Source organism: Eublepharis macularius, chromosome 1 (assembly GCF_028583425.1).
Source record: "Eublepharis macularius isolate TG4126 chromosome 1, MPM_Emac_v1.0, whole genome shotgun sequence".
Lineage (NCBI taxonomy): Eukaryota > Metazoa > Chordata > Lepidosauria > Squamata > Eublepharidae > Eublepharis > Eublepharis macularius.
In genome coordinates, this window is record NC_072790.1 from 165,856,963 (window position 1) to 165,874,238 (window position 17,276).

Sequence of the window (17,276 nt, forward strand, 5' to 3'; positions counted from 1 at the left end):
AATTAGTTTTGGAAACAATCAGTGCCATAGATGTAGGCCAAGGGCAAAACTGTGTATTACATTCAACATGGGGACACTACAGAATACGGTACACTTCTGTTAAGGTTCTCCTCCACCACAACTACCCATAAGTAGTAGGATTACTTACCCAATATCCTGGCTTCATCAGCTCATACATTTCCCTCCTGCTGCCAACAGCAACCAATAGTGCAGAGCAGGAAAATATATACAACATGAGTATCAGCATATGGGGTAAATGATCTGGTGTGTTATGAAGGGGAAGAGGTTGAATGAGGATGTTGATTTTGGTGGCAAGTATTTCCACTCTGATTAAATTGGTTGAAGATTCACGTAGAGAGAAAGGAAATGTATTAAGTGTTCACAGGCACACATGTTCTGTTCTTTGGCCCAGTATAAATGTGGATGTTTCAGATTTTCATTCATCATGTTCTTTTAATAACCCACCCCTCTATTAACAGTGAAACCCATTTTTCATGTGAGAATTGCTAGAGACAACTCTGTGTGTGAGTGTCAAGTTTGCCTTGTGTGTAAAGGTTCTTGGTGGTTTTTAGCTTCTTCTCACCTGAATACAATTTCCTTGCCTGCACAACTATGAAGGGTTTTTTTATGGCTGAAGTCTCTCTCCTCCCCCTTTCTTTCTGTTATTCCTGCTTTAGTGTAAACTCCAGTGACCTATGAGTCTGAGTCATCTACACCATCCCTTGGCCAAACACCAATATAATGATCTCTGCAAATGAATAGCAGCCAAGATATGTGACAGCCAGCACAGTATTAACAGCACTAAAGGGGCTGCTTATATAAAAGGGAGCTGAAATAGTGGCATCACCGGAAAAACAAACAGCTCAATATCATTAGCAGAGCAACAAGGCAATTAACTCCTGGATGGCTGCCATTTTCCAGACCTACATGAATACTGTGTTGCTTACTTCAGCTTTAGTCACAGAAATGCATACAAACCTATTTGTTTCCTCTGCTTCTTTAGGATTGCCTGTGTCCAGCACTCCCCATCTTTATGCCTTCTTGCTTATTTTCACCGTAGTTCTTTTACTGATGTTTTGTTAAGACAGTCCCATTGGAAACAGCTTTCATACTGTGCAGAAGGCACCCTGTAGAAGGAAGACTTGTGTCTATCAAGCTCAAACCCCATGGTTGAAACTTGCCTTACTACCAATCTCATGAACTAATGTTCATATCATTGGTGGTTATTAGAAGTCTGTGTATGACAAATGCTCACTACTGTGACTGTGACAGGCCTTTTTACCCACCCGAGAGAACCCACATAGGCTTCTATCATTTTGTTTTGAAATGTAAACCTTCCCCTCAGTCGCTAGATGTTCTGATGGTAGCGAGTATAAAGGTTTTGGGTTCGCTGTTGTGAGGTAATTTTGGTATTATGCCTGAAGTGTACAGAGATCACTGAAGCAGGACATTTGGCAAAGTAACAAAGAAGATTTATGCACAGGTGGGTTTAAAGAACAAAACAGCAACGCCAGAGAAGCCTGGCTGAGGCACTTAAACTTAAGCTAGTTATGGCTTCAGGCTATAATTTAAAAATTCCGTTTAATACCTACAGTTACAAACTGGCTTTCACAGCCTAGCCACCAGGTTGGATGCTCTCACATACAGGAATCCACCTACATCAGTCTGCCCTTTTCCAAGAGTCAGACTAAATGGTACCAGGTCTGCTCATCATCAGGGACAGGCCTCATGACTGGGTAATCTGTCCTCTCCCAGAGACAGAGCTAAACCCCTCTGTCACAGTACCAGGCAGAGCTACCCTTAATATTGTCGACTCTCTCTGAGGCAGACCTGAACTGAACTACTGCTGTTTCCCTCCAGTGTTCCACCCCGCCTCTTAAGATTCTTGGATACAGGTGCAGCACTCCTGTAGTAATTTTTCCAATTTACAAAAACCCAAATTCACAAGAATTAAACCACCATTATTTCCATTTCCTGTCAATCCATAAAACCATTAGTTGAGCTGCTGCCATGTCACAGAAGCTTAGAAAGGGGCAGTGAAGTATGTTGTCAAATTCACTTTCAAAAATACAATTAAAAATTTGATCTGAATGGATACAAATATTAACATATTGAACTCAGTTTTGTTGGTTCATAGTTCCATATTAATTTATTGGTTTTAGGAATATTGAATAATAGGGCAGCAAAGATTATTGCTTTGTGAATGGTCTCTTTGAGTGCCAACTGCTTTAATTTATCCTGAAACCAGTCCATAAGAAATTTGTGTTGAAATGATTTAGAAACATCTGAACATGTCCAAATACAGATACTGTGAAACCTCTTTTGCTGAACCCTGATTCAGCAGTTCATTCAGGTTTCCTCTGAGATCTCAGCCTTCCAGGGGGATTAGAATCTATTACCACACCCTGCCCACTCAGATCTCTATTCTTCTCTATTCTGTTACTCTATTCTTATCTGTTCTGTTATAGTCTCTCTGTATTTTCTGATAAGTTGTGGTTTAGCAGGGGGGAGAAACTTCATTTGGAGTTTCCCCCAGGTTATGCCCACTTTATGTGTACCTCATCAAGGGTTTCCTGCATCCCAAGCAGGTACTTTCTTCTTTGCAATTTTGTTATATTTGGGGCAAAAATCCAAAGATTAAATACTTGAGGACCAGAGAATGCTCTGAAGATTCTTGATGTATATCCAGTTCTGAAGCTAAGCAGGCCTGGGCCTGGCTAATACCTAAATTGGGAAAGTATTCATGTAAGTTTACATAAACCACTTTTTTCTGGGTGGAGGGTCCTCTTGTATCTCTCTCAAGGATTTTATTCAAAATCCACACATCAGAGATGAATAATTTACTTTGTATGACTATTGATTAAAAGCTTCTTATTACTTTCCAGAGATCATATGCACTAGTATAAAAATGAGAGTAAAAACCACCCCAACCTTATTAGATGGCCAATGAGATGTCTCCACCAATTTTACCCTCTTAATTTTGGCAAGCCATACTGCTTGATAGCAATATGGTCTTCTGATTCTCTGCTTTGCTTCTGGACCCTCCCCAATGATCTCAGTGCAGCTCTGGGAGTTGTGATTTGCTGCTGCAGAGTGAGAATCAGAACTGTGCATATACGTTTCTCCTGAATATTGTTTGACCTTCATCCCAGCAATGAAGTAGTAGCTTGCATACACAGCTTGGAAACCATGGCTGCATCTTCCACAGTTTATCCCAGAAGAGGTGCTGCCAGATCAGTTCTGGCTCAAACATTTCTTTCTTTTGCAGAACAAAAAGTGGGTGTTTTTCTTCTTTTTGTTTTAAGTTATTCTGCCTCAATGCAAATTTAGGAGCATTAGATTGGAATGTGGGTGGAGGGGGATGGGGGGGACATGCCATGTGAAAACAGCATGCTCTTTTTTCTTTATTACATATCAAAACAAAATCAAACCTTTGCCATAAACTTAAAACAAATTTAAATGAGTCTTACTTTAGGAGGAGAGACTTATACATGAACATATGGGGCACTACTACACAGGAGCACATGAGGCTGCTTTATACTGAATCAGACCTTGATCCATCAAGGTCAATATTGCCTACTCTGACTGGTAGCAGCTCTCCAGGGTGTTAGGCAGAGGTCTTTTATATCACTTGATCCTTTAACACCGTACATTTATAAGATATATTCATAGATTACTGTAGGCAGGGTCATATGGACCTACTGCTTCACAGTGTAGCATCTATCTAAACTGGCAGAATTTCAGTCCAGATTTTGTGCACTTTGTGACATGGATGTTTTCTACATGACACTGCCTTGTGTGGTTTTTCATTGCTGCTGCAACTTCCAAAACAGCACAGTGGCAAAAGGGGTTTCCTCATGGCAGTTTTCCACCTCTCTCTCTCTCTCTCTCTCTCTCTCTCTCTCTCTCTCTCTCTCTCTCTCCCTTTCTTTGAAGGGGGGCTCTCTCATTGTGATGGCAGTGTCAGAGGCTGAGAGCCAATTGACAGCTGGGTCAGGGACAGAAAAGACAGCATCACCAATTCTCCTTCCTCCTCCCACAGTAGGGCTGCATCTGAGCAAACTCAGGGTAGAATTGAAACACCAAGAGTGATAGCTACAAGAGTGTCCTCCTTGAGGAGAACAGTGGGCAGAATGGCGAGGAGGGAAGGTGGCCAGGCAGAGCAGAAAGGAGAGGCCTGAGTGGGTGAGAAGTATAGCAAGGAGGGGGTAGGTGGGTGAGCAGAAAAGAGGGGGGTAGTTGGCAGGGAGGTTAGACTGAGGAAAAGGAGCAGCAGGAGGACAAGGGAAATTGGGGACTAGTGTGGAGGGTAAGGGGGGAGAGGTAATATGGTGTGGAAGGAAAAGGATGGGAGGAGGTGGTGGCAGTAGAGAAGGTGGCTGGGGGGTACAAGAACTTGAAGCTGAGGAGAAAGCAGGGACCTGTGAGGGAATTTTCCTGTGAGTTTTTCACAGGTTCCCCATCTGTAATCTTATAATGCTGGTAATTATATTCATAATGCTGGTAATTACTATCCTTTCACCGGGCCTGCAAGCAGAGTTGTTCCACCAGGCATATGGCTGAGACTCAGAGCCTCTGCCGGCCTGAAAAAAAAAGGGTGTATAAAATCTTAACCCGCCCTGTGAAGGCTGTCCACCATCCTGTTTTAAATGTGTATTAATACACTGTTGTTTTAATGTTTTAATGTAGATGAATTATTATTGTATTTTAATATGTTGTTATCCGCCCTGAGCCCGCTCGCGGGGAGGGTGGAATAGAAATTTTAAATAAATAAATAAAATTCAATTGTGGTTTTAAAACAAGAGTTGTCCTTGGTGACTAGGGGAGAATGGCAGTGATACACAACTATGACAAGGAAAACAGTGCCAATGTGGATTCAAAAAGATTCAGACTTTCCTATCCACGTGTGCTACTCCTGCTCTGCTGTACCTTTCTCAAAACATCACAGCAAAGCAGAATTGAGAAAGATCACAATAAAAATGGGAAAAACTTGGGAGTTCCAAGGAAGAACCACAATGTTATGGGGACAAACCCACTCCCTAACAGCATCCAAGCCAGGACCAAGCCCATGTTGTAAGTATGGCCGTTTCCCCACGGTCTAAAAATAGCGAGACTCTCGGAAGACTGCCGGCTTCCTCACGCAATTTTTTTTTATTATTAAATTTTTCAAAAAATAACATAACACTCAACAGTCAACAAAATGGTAACATCTAGTAAGATACAGTATTGCCAATAAATGTCCACAGCTGAGTAAGTAATATAGACATGCATTGTCGTAAGTTCTCAATTACACAGTAAGTACATCTATTAGAAGTTTCTTAACAGCTAAACATATATAGAGGTTCAAATTTCTGGATTAATGATCGTAATAATACGGTAGCTCTGTAATTAGAAAATCATTTTTTGTAAGAAAATCCAAAGAAGGGTGCCATTTTTCATAAAAGTTGGTTGCTTTACTAGGATCTAATGACAGTTGTATCCTTTCTGTAATTTTTTCCATGATAAGTTGTTCCCACACCTTAGAATACCACATATCTAGATTTGGGGGGGAGTGCGATTTCCACTTTGAGGCTATGGCATTTTTCGCAGCTGTTAAGAGTGACACTATCAAATCCTTACTATGACAAGGTATATTTTGTTCTTTCCACATATCAAGAAAAATTGTTTCAGGTCTCAGAGGTACAGTATATGATGTAATTGCGAAAATTTGACTCAGAATTGTTTGCCAAAACTTTTCTACATATTTGCATTTCCACCAACAATGTGAGTAAGAGGCTTGCTTCCCACAGTTTTTTCAGCAAAGGGGTGTTCTAGTTGGGTAAATCTGTGCTAATCTTTGGGGTGTAAAATACCTTCTGTGGATTATTTTATAGGATTGCAGTCTTATATTAAGCTACTAAAGGCGGGCGTAGATCCTTTGGGGACCAAAATACTTCTTTAGTTGTTTTAGAATAATGAAATGGGTTAAATAATTCAATCCAGTCTGTTTGGTGTGCGCAAGATGGTTGCTCAGGAGCTGTCACGTGCCAAAGGTCGTGCCATGCACTTCACAGCAGATATGTGGAATTGCTGCCATCAGGCTACCTTGCCCTCACTGCCCATTGGTGGCAACTGGAGGACCTCCACTGCCCCAGGGAAACACCAGGGCCCCGGGGTGAGATGCTGCCCTTGCAGCCGGGACACAGAGTGGTTATGCTTCAGGCACAGGGATGGATTATGATCACATGGGGAAGAACTTTGCCGCCACAATCAAGGCTGAGCTGAGGGAGTGGGTGCCCAGGGGTGATTTTGTCCGTGGCATCATGGTTACCAATGTGGGAAGCAACATGCTGGCAGCCCTGAGAGAGGCATCCCCTGATGGCCCTGTTTGCCTGGTGCATAAGTTGCACCTGATCATGATGGATCCTTTTGGGCTAGGTAGCAAGGTCAAGGCCACCTGGGACCAGGCAATGTTGTCCAAGTGTGAACTTTTGTACAACTGCCAGTGTCTGGCTTCGCACTTCTCTCGCAGTGTGAAGTCTTTGTGTGAGCTGCTCCAGAGGCAGGGTGAGGGGGTGATCCTGAGCACTACCTGTATCAGGACATGCCCACCCACTGGAGCTCCACCTATGACATGGTCAGTCGTCTGGTGGAGCAAAAAAAAAAAACCAGTCCAGGACATCATGTTGTCCATGGCAATTTTGTGGGAGAGGAGGTCAGCATCAGCTATGCGGACTGGTTGGCCCTCTCCCAAATTGTCTGTGTCCTTAAGCCCTTTAAGGATGCCACTAATCTGCTATGCTCATACCAGTCCAGCCTGGGACAGGTCATCCCCCTGATCTATGGGCTGGACTGGGTGCTGGTTGACAAGCTGATGAATGAGGAAGATCTTGCCCCCAGGGTCAGGGACGTGTTCAGGAGCGGGCATAGCCGCTCGCTTGCATCCTCTCTGCCAGGAACAGCTGTACAGACTGATCTGTATATGTGACCCCCGGATAAAGGGCAGCATCACCATGCGGGACAGCCAGCTGCAGGACTGGAAGAAGGTCTTGTACAGAGTGGTGCGCAGGTATCAGGCACACAAAGTAGGATGGAGGGTTGAGGGTGCAGCAGGGGGGTGGAGGAGGAGGAAGAGTGGGAGGCTGTAAACAAGCCAGGCATCCCCAGCCATGAGAGCCCTCCCAACAGGGACCTCTGGTCATATACAGTGGGCTGCACGGTTGATGCCAGCAGGGTTGGTGCATCTGTCAGGGTGGAGGACTCGGTGGGGGTCATGGTGCAACAGTACCTTGCTGAGCCCCCCAAGCCCCCCCCACACCAACCCCCTGGAGTATTGGGCACAAAAATCTGCCATCTGGCTGGACCTCTCCATTGTGGCCACTAACATCCTCTCCTGTCCTCCCACCAGTGTCCAGAGCGAGCGGGTATTCTCCCACCTCGGAGTCCTTCTCCATCCCCACCACGCATGTCTGCACCCAGACCTGGTAGATACGTTGTCTTTTATTAAGGTCAACCTCCCCCTGCTTGGGTACCCCTCCCTGGAACTGGACTTTTCTGGGCCCTGAGCCACCCCGGATCGATGTGTGTCCACCCACCTACCACCAGGCTCCAGGGAAAAGCTTCCTTCTGTGCTGCTGTTGCAAGGGCTCAGTCGCTCACTCTTCTTTTTGTTTTATTTACTCCTTCACTCTTGTTTTCTGCCATTTTCCCACATGGGAAGGTGTCTGAGTTCTACTGCTGATTTATTGGGGGGCTCTGGGTCAAAGCTGAGTGGGCACCTCCGCCGGGGGGGAATCACAGGACAACCATTTTGTTTGTGTTCCTCCTTACTCTTGCTTTGAGCACCTGTCTCTACATGCTGTTTGGGTGCCAGTCTTGGAGCCACTGCCTGGCTCTGGGGCCAAGCTGAGTGTGGGCATCTCCCCTGGAGGCTCACATGGAACAACCTTTTGTTTGTGTTCCTCCTTACTCTTTCTTTGAGTACTTGTCTCAAATGGCAGTGTGTCTGTGTGCTCTTGGGCGCCAGGCTCAGGGCCACCACCTGGCTCCAGGGCCAAGCTTATAGGGATCCTCGCCCGAGGGCTCACAGGACTGATATTCTTTCTTGGAGCACCTGTCCGTAATTGTAAGGGGTCTGCGGGTTATGTCCCTCCTGCGTCAAAAGTAAAGTGGTCCACTGTCAGGCTCTGTCTGGGCCACTCACACATCCTTGAGGGGGAAGGTCATGTCAGTCGGTCTGAAGCACTGTCAAATATCTCCTTATGGAGGGGATGTTTCAATTGTGTGCTGTGGCAGGTACTGCCACAAACCAAAGAGCGAGAGGCATCCGTCAATGCTGCCAACTCCAACTGGTGGGTTTTACTGGTGGGAGGCGGAATCTTATTTTGAACACTAGTCTCTCTTGAGAGGGTGTGGAGGGAATCCGTTGGTACCGCCATGTCTCACACTCCCATGAATGTCCTGGGGTGAGGGAGACTCCCTCCCTAGGCATTTAGAATATCCTCCCCTCAAGGGGGAGGCGTCCATCTGTCTATCCATCTGTTCTATGGCAAGGTGTCTGTGAGGTGGTTTTGGCCTCTCCCAGTCTCGGGTCCACCTCCTGGCTCTGAGGCAAAGCTAAGTGGGTTCCTCAGCTAAGGGCTGGCGTGTACAGGTCTGTGATGGAGGCCATGTCCTCTCTGTGGGAGGAGAGTCACGATGTCTTGATGGTGTGCTGTGATAGGTACTGCTGTAGCCCAAAGAGGGGTAGGCATCCATCCAGCCCATGGATCGAGGGCATGACTTGTCCCAGGGTGGACTGGTAGGAGCAGAGGAGATCAATGGTGTCCTTATCCTCCCTCGAAGGGGGAGTATGTACATACATCCTTCCCTCCCTCCCATGCACATCCTGGAGTGAGGAAGACAGACCCCCAGGCATTTAGAATTTCCTCCCCCCAAGGGGAGTGCCACCACATAAGGTGAGTGAGTTGTCTCGGAATCCGCCGCTCCTTTGCAGGGGCATGTGTGCTGGGGCATGTACTACATGCGCTGCTTTGTCCTGGGGTCTGTCCGTCCATCCATCTCACTCTCCCATGCATGTCCCAAGGTCAGGGAGACACCCCGCCAGGCATTTAGAATATCCTCCCCCCAAGGGGAGTGCTGCCATGTATAGTGAGTGGATTCTGCAAGTCACTGTTGGTCTCTGGCTGGGGGGAAGGGAAACTGTGCTGCCATGCGGTCTCCATGCAAAGGCCTTATTTTTAGAACCTGTGCCACCTGGAAATGTGTGACCAGCGGGCATGATTCTGTTGCATTCGTCTGCTGCCCCGGGGTGAGGGAGATGGCACCCCTGGGAATTTAGAATTTCCTCCCCACAAGGGGGAGGCATCCGTCTATCTGTCCCACCCTCCCATGCACCTCCTGGGGTGAGGGAGACAGCCCCCTGGGCATGTAGAGTTTTCGGGAGAGGTGTTCATCCATCTGTCTGTGCTGTCCTGCCATGTCCAGCAGATGAGTTCTCGTCAGCCACCACCAGTCCTCCTCAGAACGAGGAACCGGGCATTTTTTTATCTTCTATGCTTTCCCCCCAATAAATGTGGGACGGTATCCATAGGTGCCACCATGTCCGTAAGGTGGGGTCTGTGGCCAGGCAGTGGGCAAGAGTCCATCCATCTGTCCCATCAGAGTCCCATCCCCCCAACCTTTGTCCATTCAGTGCTGCCATGTCTGGCTGGTGGGTTTCGTTGGCAGCCATCCCCAAGAGTGGGACTTAAAAAACCCACATGCTAGATATGGTGTGTGCCCCTTAGGGCCCAAGGGGGTGCGGGTTACCCCCACCCCTGAGCCCATTGCCCATGGGAGGCAGAAGGGAGGCTGACCACCTCCCAAGTCCATGGGGAGGGGCAGCCACCAAAAGAACCCACATGCCATCTCTGGTGGGCACTCCTTAGGGCACATCTTGGGATGAATGGTGGGGTTTTGGAGAAACATCCAGCTTGTCCTCCACATCCCAAACTCTTGGGACAGTCCCTGCCTGCTGTCCACCCCTCACTCCATCTTCTCAGCCCAGTTCCACACCACAGCAGGTTCTTCATCCTCCTCTGGTCCAGCAACTCCCGGTCCCTATTTCAGTAATGCACTCTGGCGGCATTTCCCTTCTCACCCTTCCTGTTGACTTTCCTGATCAACATATTGCAAACTGGGAGGGTGGGTGGAGGAGAGCCGTCTGAAGTCTCCCTGCAAGTTTGGCATCTCCTGGTATGAAAGGGGCCGTTGAAATGCCCCAGGTTCTGACAAATCATGAAACTAATGATTCCTTTTAGCAAACGTCAATTTTGTGAGGTTTCATGATTTGCGATTTGTGGATTGTGTCAAAACACGAATCTCTCTGTCTGAGGTCTGAAGCTCTGCCCCTGGACTTAACAGGAGGAGGGGAGGGGAGACAGCCAGACGACCACCATGCAGCTGCCCAGACAGACATCAAGACCCTGCTACGCCCAGCAACAGAGGACAGGGAAGAAACACCCAAGCCCCAGAGAGTCAGGCAAGGTAGGTGGAAGCCAGCTAGTCCCACCCTCCAGTGGGGGGCCAGGCAGGGACAGTAAGGACCCCCAGGAGGGGAGTAGACCTGAGGGAGGAGGCATAGGAAGCAAGGGCAGTCAGACAGCAGCCTTACCAGCCAGAGAGGAGAGGCAACCAAAGCAGCACAGAGCTTTGGACTAGTAGCCTGGTCCAGGCGAAGCTGGGAGCAAAACAACCTCAGGTGGAGCTGCCTGAGGCACTCTGCAGGAAAAGCTTGGCAGCCAACCAAGGGAGCACAGGTGTGCCTGGTCCAAGCAGCCAGCTCAGCAGGGAAGGCTTGGCAGCCAACCAAGGAGGCACAGGTGTGCCTGCCCAATGCAGCCAACAGAGCAAACCCAGGTGTGACTGCCTGAGTCAGCCAGGGGCATGGCTAGAGTGCAGGAGGGGGGCATGGCTGGCAGGTGGAGAAAGGAATGGTGAAGGAATAAAAGGGAAGTCCACCCACAGGGCGTGGTGGGTTGTGGAGGAGGAGGAGGAGGAGGAGGAGGAGGAGGAGGAGGAGGAGGAGTCAGAGTCAGAGTCAGAGTCAGAGTCAGACCAACAACTGGATGGAGAGAGCTGTTGTGGAAGGCAGCCAGGACTCTTGTCAGGTTGAAGGGACCTGTGGGTGGACTGAGAGGGTGTGAGGGTGAGGTATACCCCCCTCCTTCCACTGAGTGGGATCCCACATATTCCCTGAAGGTCCTGTAAGGCCGAAATCAGGCAGGCCGGCGTCTCACAGGGTGATGCCTATGACAGGACCTGACACACTCATTTCGGGCTTTTTCCATTTTGTGCCCGTATCTATTTGCTACTCCTCCCTGTTTGGTGATTAAATTCAAACTGAACATTCCCAGGGCCCTCAGTCTTTCCTCATAGGGCTTGGTCTCCAGGCCACTGAACATCCTGGTTGCTCTCCTCTACATTAGAAGAGGTATAGGACAGGATATCTGGTCACTTCTTAAAGCTTTCACAAGTAAACGTCATGTGAATAAAACAGGAACATTTATTCTCAAATTTGTCCCTATAAACTTCAGGAGACCAGTGAGATGTATTGGTTAGAGTGTTGGACTAGGATTTGGGAAACCAAGGTTCAAATTCCCACTCTTCCATGGAAGCCTTATGGGTGCCCTTGGGCCAGTCACACACTCTCAGTCTAATATACATCATGGGGGTGTTGTGAGAATAAAATGGTGATGAGATTAATATAAGCCACTCTGGGTCCCTGTAGGGGAGAAATGAAGTAAATTAAAAACCATTTCAATTGATTTTCATTCCAGGTGAGTATGCTTAGGTTTGCATCTTTGAAATAATGATAGTTGATATCTTGTCTTGACATTTTAACTCTCAAGTTATTCACAACAGTTCATCAATTGCAGTATCTCTTCATAGATCCCTTAAAACGGATCTATCACATTCCACAAGTTTTGTCTTGATGCCTCAGAGAGGTATTGTTCTTCATGAACACATCCATACCATTTTTGAAAACAGCTTGCTTTTATTTAAAGCGGGGGGGGGGGGAGATTTATAGTAGCTGGTCCCAAGAGCAAACAGAAGATCCTCCCTTAGCTTCTGTTTGGTGTCTGCTGTAAACACTGAGAGTGCAATGTGAAGCAAGTTGTGTAATGTATATCCTAGTCTTGCCTTCAGCTGCTAACCAAGCTTGGCACTTTCAATAGCATTTTCAACCATTTTAGTTTAACCTTCGTGCTCTGAGTATTTTAAAGATGAAACCCAGGGCTCTCCCAACTTTTCAGTGGGGAAACACAGTGGAGCTAAGAAAGCTGTGTTGTTTCTGGAAGATCTGATAATACTGAGATATTCTAGATGCTAACCATTGGAATAGAGTACCATAAATGTGCCTTGTGTTATTAATATATTTGCTGTAGAAAGGCAGAAATTTGAGGCCATGCTTCTGTAGAAGATCCACCACACTCAACAAGTGTAGATGAGCGCTTGCTAGGGTTGCCAACTGTGGGCTGGAAAATTCCTGGGTAGGTTAGGGTTTGGTGAGGGGTAGAACCTCAGTGGGGAATTCATCCTCCAAAGCAGCCTTTTTCTTCAGGAGAACTGGACTTGGTAATCTGGAGATCAGTTGCAATTCTGGGAGAGCTCCAGCTCCCCCCTCCCCCCTGGCAGTTGAAAATGGGTTTAGATCACCATGGGCATTGATCTAGACAATACATTCTGAAAATAAGAGGTCGTACCCTGTGGAAAGTGAGGTCACGTCAGTGATGCTGTGTCTTCAAAACCTGCTAAATGGATTGCTCTCTGCTGACTAAAATCCAAGCTTATATATGGTTGGTCTGAGAATTAATGTATATATACTCCACATTTACTAGGCTATGGGACAGGATATTGCCTGGCCCCAGCACCTGGTTAAATACTGGTCTCAGTTTGGTTCCTCCTTTGCCTCTCAGACATGCCTTTTAACATTTTTGGTAGCATGCGCATATCTGTATTACAGTTATACTAGGTTCAGTCTGTTTCCTGGATCATTAGAAGTAAAATCTGTAAATCAGTTGGGGACGGAACAATACATCTGGAGCATAAGAGTGTAAGTGTGCACACATGGACATTAAATATTTCCTTTCTCCACATACTCGATAAACACCCATCCAGGCAGTAAATGTGGCTCAATTAGTTTGGGTTGCAACTATTGTTTAAATGCATACCAACCAAATTCATTGTGAGACTAAATGTTCTATTATATATTTTACTAATACTTTCTGATTCAAAAGCCAGCGTAATACAAGTTATTGCAGGTAAATGAACACAGCAGACAGAAGAAATTTCAGCAATATAAAGGAGAGGGAAGGATGCCCAGGCAGTGATCCTTGATTTGAGAAAAAGAGTGTTGCACATGCACAAGAACACTCCTGTTTTCACTTGTGAAATATTGGAGGCTTTACTCATGAAACTATATTTATTTAAACAATATGTCCAGAATGACAACAAAAAGGTACTGGACTTCCTTTTAGCCCTACAATGGGAATTTATGCACTTGATAGGAACTGCATTTCCTTTTGGGGAAAACTGAACTAAGATTTACATCTGTAGATGAGAATTCAATGCATAAAAATAATTGTCCCAAATAGGAAAAAGGCCAAAACTGCAGGCTTGTTTATCTAGTTTGTGTACCATTTCCATGTACAACCCAAATACAGAATATAAACACAACTGAAATTATTTCTCATTAGATAGGGAGGATTGGTACTTCTTATAGAGATATTCTTTAAGAAGGTCAAGGCAGCACCTATGGACTTACTTTATTGTGAGATGGTTTAAAGGGAGATGAAGTGACTGACCATAGGGTATGTGACAAGGTTTGTGACTATTAGTATAATGCATGGCTCTTAAGAACTGATTACAACTAGCTTTTTGGGTTTTTGACTCATTGCAGTGTTAGTAGACAGGACAATATCAAAACTGCGTACATTTTAATGATTTGCATCTATAAAATAGACCTAGCTGTGCAGAAGTATTTTCTAGGCATACTAGGTTTTCTACCAGATGCTTTTGCGTACCAAGCAACTAGCTTTGGCTTAGTTGGGTCGGCTGCAATACTTAGAAAACATGACCTTTTAAAAATACTTGCCCCCCCACCCCTGTTTGGAGGACACAGTCAGCCTGACATAAATGGTTCCTAGCCAGATGTAGCATGTTCAAATTTTATTTACAAAATGGGGGGGGGGGGGAGAGACCAGGGCACAAAATCGAGATTTGTTAGAGGGCTCAGTATCAAATAATCACTTATGAAAACTAAACTTTCACTTTGCTTGAGTCTGTGCTACTGGGAATATTTGACCTTCCTTGGACTTGACTTCTTTTTACACAGGCATGCCAACAGGTGATGAGAGCTGTTATTTGAATGTCCATTTGTTTGCCGCTGTCCCCTTTTATACAGTTAGTTACTGCATGATACTCCAGGTTTTAGTCATACAACCAATATATATTTCAGGCAAACTTTTTTGCTTCTGCTCACAGGCCTGCCTCATGGAGCATAAATGGATGCTGAATAAGCAGAGTGTCTTGTGTTGGTTTGCTTGAAAGGAACATTTTTCAACATAGATTAGGAAGACATGGGGAATTATGTATTAATGAAATCAACTGAGAAAAGTAGTGGCATTGCATGCTCTGGGCCGTGATTGTGGTGATTGCTTATTCTGAAAAATCACTTTATATAGCCATATTGAGAGGTTTTTCTCTTCCTTATGTATACAAACAGTATGCATGCAGAATATTTAGTATGATTTGTCCATGTAATTTAACCATCAGAACCCAACATGCTGACATGCAACTGCCACACATATTTTGCATACAATTGCCTATAATGATCTAGCCCAGGGGTGGGCAATTGTTTTGGCTCAGGGGCCACTTTGTGGGAGCGGAGGTTAGCGGAGGGCCGCACCTTTTAAAATGATTGCATTCATTAGTTAACTTTGCATTTCAGAAAAGGTATAAATTGTATCATAAAAATCAATAAATATAAATTAAATAAAATAGTGGTAGTTTTATTCAATTTATTTATTGTGCTAATTTCATATCATCTATAGCTGCAAGCACATTTAATTTTAGAATCAGTTTAATGAGACAAATGTACCCTATCACACTTTTCTACTGTCTTGGCGGGCCACAAAAAACTCTGTAGTGGGCCGCATGTGGCCCGCGGGCCGCAATTTGCCCACCCCTGATCTAGCCATACCACGTGAACTGGTATAACACCTACATACATATTAAATGTGTGTACAAGAAGAAAATTCAAGCATCCCCCCAAGTGATCTTGGGAATCAGTCCCAATTGAATCCACTGACAGAACTGTATCTTTTCTGACAGTTCAAATACCCTATGGAAATTAGTATGCTAAATTGTAGCCCATGCTAAGGTATAACATTTAGGCACACTTACCCATATTGTGGCATCACATTGTGTGTTAAACCTTTTATTTAAGCATATGCCTTTATTTTATTACTCATTCTCTTTGATAGTTTAACTGCATTGGTTTTGTTTTTTGATAGGTTGAGTGGAACACTTTAGTTTGTTCATTGAAAACTCCATAGTGACTAAACACAGAAAAATTAGCTCATACTTGGATAAGCTGTGGTTCAGTAAAAATCCAACAGGCTGTTAAAATACGGAAGATCAATAGTCTGCTGTTGTGAAGGTATTATAAGACATTCAGGACTCATTCACTGAAAGGGTATCCAAATGGTTATGATCCTTTCACAACAGACAGAAAGCTGAAATATGGTACATAGATAGTCAAATACATCCCAATTACTATAACACTGTGAAAACAAAATGTTTACATCTAACATCCTAATAGCAACAGACAGTTCAACAGACAGTTCAAATCATGTATACAATAGATTTCAGGAATGTGGGCACTTCCTTTCAGTGCTGTAGAAAGCGGGGGGGGGGCAGGTGGCACAAAATTCAGGACGGCCAAGTCAGCTTGAGAGCCCACGAAGCTAGAATCATGCTGCACTCAGGAAATGAATTTGAATTTATTTTACAGTTTATACAGTTAGTTACTGCACTGTATAAACTTCTGCACGGCAGCCACTAGGGGTGCAGGGAAGGCAGAGCAGAGTAAGCAGCAGCAGTTCTGAATCCCTCCTTGCCATTTTGCCAACTTTACTAGCTAAGGCTGTGGGAAACTTACTTACCACAAGATTCGCATACAGGATTCTGTTAAGCCCACCAACCGGCATCTGGGAACATATCAGGATTTGAACTGCCATCTAAGAACATATATGCTCTTTTAGAATGCAAACTGTATTTAATAGCCGGACAACAACAAATATTATGGCAGGGATATCATTATGATCATCTTCAGGGGACCTGCTTCAGGTGCCCCATCATCTGAGGCTAGATGTGTGGCAACCCAAGAAAGGACTTCTCAGTTATGAAACCAAAATCATGGAATTCCCTCCCCAGAAAGAGAGTTTCAGGTGGGTGGCCACATTCGTCAGCAGTAGAAGAGAAAGATTCGAGTCCAGTATCTGACAAAGGGAACTTGACTCTCAAAAGCTTATACCCTGGAAATCTCCTCTGTCTTTAAGGTGCTGCTGGACTCAAATATTTTTCCCCAGGGAGATTCATCCATCCCCTTTGATCACTGTCTTCTGCTAGTGAGTACTTTTCTGTTTCATCTGGCATTCCTTTACTGACACTCCCCCCCCCCCCGCAATCCGTGTTTGTTTTTAAGTGCTGGTTTTATGTGTGTGTGTGTACTGTTTTAAAAGTTGCTTTTAATGTCTTTTAAAATGTTGCTTGCCACCCTGAAGGCCCTAATTGGGCAGAAAAGTGGGATACAAATCCTTAAGATGTAGTTATGCCTCCTCCTTGCTTCATGAGCAAGGCTTATGCAAATAATTTTTGTAAGGCTTCCTCTGCTGGTTGGAGGCAGACCCCAGTCCATGCCCTGCCTGCTCTGTGGTTGGACAGGCTTCTTCAGATCACTTGGAAAAGAGGAAGAATAGAAAGTGAAATAGAGCCAAGATGCCAAAGTGGGGGGGGGGGAGGGGACCAACAATAGCCATCTCCCTACTGCTACCTGCTCACAGCAGCAGTGGGAATGAAAAAGAAAAAGTCCTCTTGCTAGGCTTCCCAGTTTTCCCGCTTTGGTGGGAGGCCTCCTGCTGGGAAGCCGTTTGTTCACTGCTGCTCAGAGTGGTGGCAGGAGAAAAATAAAATAAAAAACAGTGACAACATAAAACCACAGAGTTTTCAGTGATTTCTAGAGCTACCCTATG